A 4,220-nucleotide genomic window follows, 5' to 3' on the forward strand; every position below is an offset into this window, starting at 1 on the left:
CTCACCTTAAATAATAATTTAAATATTGCGTTGAACTTACGTTTAAAGTGCAGATAATTCACTAACGCAAGTAATAAAACTTCAGAATAAATGTTCATTTTTATTTAGAAGGCACAACGATAGTTATATATAGCAAAACGATAAATACTTTTAATCTGCGATGTATGTAAGAACGTTCCAATTGGTTAAATTCAAACAATGAAACATAATTGTAAAACTTGTAAATAGACTACGTAATGTTATCTAAATTGACACAGAATACTTCAAAGTTATTATATCATAATGTCGAAATTAATATCATCTACTTACATTTGATGTATATTTGTATTTTATATTTTTTATTTTTAACTACATTTTTATATTTTATATAAATCCATGTACTTTAGTTTGTTAAATAAATACTATTAACTATTAAATGCAAAATAAATGTATAATAATCTTAATTTCGAAGTGTACACTTTCAATTGGACTACAGCACAATGGTCCAGTAATGGTTTTCACAGACAAATTAAGCTAGGGGGCATAATTTTGTGGTTGATTTTGAAGTTTTAAAAAAGATCCTAGATAAAATTCAACCTCAATGCCAAACTTTAATTTTCATTTTGTGTTAAATTTTATGTTAATAAGCAATTTACAAAAATCAGATTTTCCAACTATTACATTCTCACCATAGAAGGTATTACATTTGTGTGAAATTTGACCACTCCAGTTTTTGTCAAATGTCCACGTTTTGAGATCCCTTGAATCCGCAAAACAGGGACTTACGAAAGTGTCTACATGTATTTAACTACTGTTTTACTGTATATCCGTGTGTAAGCATTTATGTGCGTCTGCTGGTAAACACGATAATTTTTGAAAAATTTAATCTATTAGATAGACCTTTGATACATGCTTTTAGTGTCCTAAACTGAGGGTCAAGATCGTTAGCCAGGCATTTTGGTTAAAAATATAATATTCAAACTATTTAACAAGACGAACAAATTATGCTAATGACTTTTTTATCAAAGTACAAATTACCAGTGTTATGAAAATCCAAAAATTACATATTTGCGGTCAAAGTATTTAAAACGGCTTCACAAATCCTTTTTTAAATCACTTTTTGAAAGGATGCGTAGTTTTCGTTTTGATAGTGGAAAACATCATGAAAATGCAAAAAAACAATTTTCCAGCTCCGTAAACACACACTTATCACAACTTCTGTCCTTCAATTTCGCTGTAAGAGACTTGGTCAGTGCATTAATGTGCGATGTACAACACGCATCTGCGCAGTAGAGCACGATGCGATAAAAAATTCAATTGACAAAGTCTGGTTAACTGGTGTTAGGTATATAATTTAAAAGTTAAAAAAGGTGAGGCTGCTATACAAATAGTATGTGTAACGTTTAAATCGTTAAAATAACATTAAAAACGAGAAAATTGAGTTTCTGAAAAAAGACAGAATTTGCAATAAAATGTTTAAAAAGAAATTTTTTATTAAAGAATGCATATTTTTTTAAACTAGGCCTTGAAATTACGTCTGTTTTATCTCCAATGCATGTTATATGCGAGATACGTGATGAAAATGTGTTCGTCAAAGCTGAAGGAGCTTTAAAAAAAAATTACACTTACCAAATTAACGTTTTTGATGTTTCGACCTTTGGCTTTAAAGTCTTTTTACGAGTGTGGGTAATATTTCGTCCAATAATTTATTCCTATTCTATTTGTGTCTACATCAATTTCTTATTGTTTCTGGTTTACTTAACAGTTTACACGAAGTTAAAAATGAATACATTGAAAAATTGAAATTTTTTCAAACTGCGTAATTAGCTTACACTTAGATATACTGCTATAGATAATACATTAGATAATACTTTGGATAATACTTTGGCACTGTTTTAGCATACTTGCCAGGATATAACCTTTCCAAGAATTTTTGTCGGTAGTACGAGACATTTGGTGAAGTTCTGTAGGCAGGCAAGGATTCAGGCAGAAGTTTATCTATTTTACCTAAAATTAGTGTTGCATTGATTAAAAATGTAAATGCCAAAAAAGAAACAATAAGAGCAATAGTAATCATATTGTCTATTTCACTTTCGTCCTTTGATTATCTAATACATAATCAGTTTTTCATCATCGACTTTCATGACGATTCTTTGCTTCATAATCTTTCTCAATGAAAATGCTAGTCCTTTATCACAAAAAGGAGATTAATGTACGGCAAAAATAATTTTTCTGCATCTAGAGACGACTAAAATAAGTTTGCGGCGTTTCATTTTCATTTAACGACGTCAGTTTGAAGTTCCTTGACATTTTTTAACTTTTCTATGAAATAAAATGTGTGAAAAAAGAAGAAATGTATAATCATGATGAAAGCGTGAAACAGATCCTTTAGAAAAAGTATCTAGCTCCCGAAAGACATAAAAGTAGACTAAATCTTCTGATCATTACACAACAGACATTATGAATCTTCAATTCGTCATTCAGCCATGAAAGTCTACGCTTATGGCCTTCGGGAACTTTGACCTTTTTGAGAATCAGTTTGTTTCGTGCTTAAATTAAACATTGCCGAGAAAGGACCTTTTTTTAAAACGAGTTTTCTAATATTGAAAGTCATCAACAGCTTGATTAGTCCGACGCTTCACATTTAGTTATTAGGTTCAACAACTGATATAGACCCAAAATAGACATAGCGCCCAAACTTTAAATGTGGCCAAAATTGAAATAGGGCCCAATATGGATATATCGTCTAAAACTTAGATATAGCCCAACATTCCCAAAATTCCTTAGACCAAAAAATATAGAAATTATCCAAGGGGTAGTTCTAGATCAGTTAGCCTGTGTGAGCTGGAGCACCGTCCTGCTGGAATACGTATGGCCTTTCAGAGGTGCGTAAGATTAGTGTCGAAGGTCTTTCACAACAATTATACGCATTTTCAGCGCGCTCACATTCACCATAGCCAACATTTTTCGTAACGATTGCCCTGGATCTTTTAAAATCAGCGCTTCAGTCCTTCTGATGACTTCAGGAGATGTCACGGTATGTTTTTTTGAGTGGCGCTTCCTTGCCAGCATACCGGAACGATCGCTTAACTGTTCTTGAGCTTTGTACTCAGTTACATCCTTATAAACAGCTGATTTTGGATCACACAAAAGTCAAATAATCTTCGGCGCTGACCATCCAGCGCAATAAACTTCGGTAATCACGGCTGTTTTGAAAAATGGCAAACAGTATTGAAATAAACAAAAAAGTGATCATTAAACCAAGTTGACCAAAACAATTACAAAAAAATCACTGTCAAATTTAAAAGAAAAGGTCGATGCTTCACAAAGACGTTTATCGCTTTGGTTCGAACAGTTATGTTACCGAGTGCCTAACCAATATTTCAAGATATGATAAAAGCTCACCATTTAAAAGAGAGATACATATTTTTGCCGGACTTGGCTAACTGCCATTAATAAAAAACAGACGTTATAGTGGTTAAGTGGCCGAAACATACCTGTAGTGCCTAAGGTACGTGAAATTAAACACTTTTGGGTCTTGCTAAATCGTTTGTTAGACAACGGTGACTGGAAAGCTGAAACTAAGCTTAAATTGGTTAACAGAATTCGGCGAAAACCTACAGAAGTTGACATTTCGGACGTGTAAGCCATGATGAAGGCCACGTGGTTAAGACTACAAATTTAAAAATAGTGGCCTGATGGGCGCACTTTGAGAGTGCTAAATTTTTTGAGATATGAATTAAATTATTCGACCTAATTAACAGTTAGAGAATTCATTGCATTTTTTCTGACATTAAAGCAATTTGAAAAAGAGCTACAACTTATGAATCATGCCTTCGGCGTATATTAGACTCCATTTGTTATCTCCTAAACATCGGCAAGTAAATAGATCTAAACATGTATAAACCTCAATTTCTTTTCCTATTTTCATCCCGTCATTTTAACAGTTTCCGGTAACCTTTGAGAATTCACGTGCTTTACTTTTGAAATTTTACTTTAATTTTAAAGCTGTCACTTCAGTAATAAACAGCTCCAATTAGGAGATCTCAAGTAAACACGTTATAAACTATTTTCCAGACACATTTTATGTATATTAGTATGTGTTTCCTCTCTTGTGTGTTTGTCTTTCTGTAGGTTTTTAGACTGTCAGAACAATATATTTTGAAAAAATTGAAATATTGGAATGACCTTTGGTATGCTCGAAGTGTTTCAATCTGAATGTCAGGTTCGTCATCCAGTCA

The sequence above is a fragment of the Belonocnema kinseyi genome, chromosome 3 (assembly GCF_010883055.1).
Source record: "Belonocnema kinseyi isolate 2016_QV_RU_SX_M_011 chromosome 3, B_treatae_v1, whole genome shotgun sequence".
In the NCBI taxonomy this organism is placed as follows: Eukaryota; Metazoa; Arthropoda; class Insecta; order Hymenoptera; family Cynipidae; genus Belonocnema; species Belonocnema kinseyi.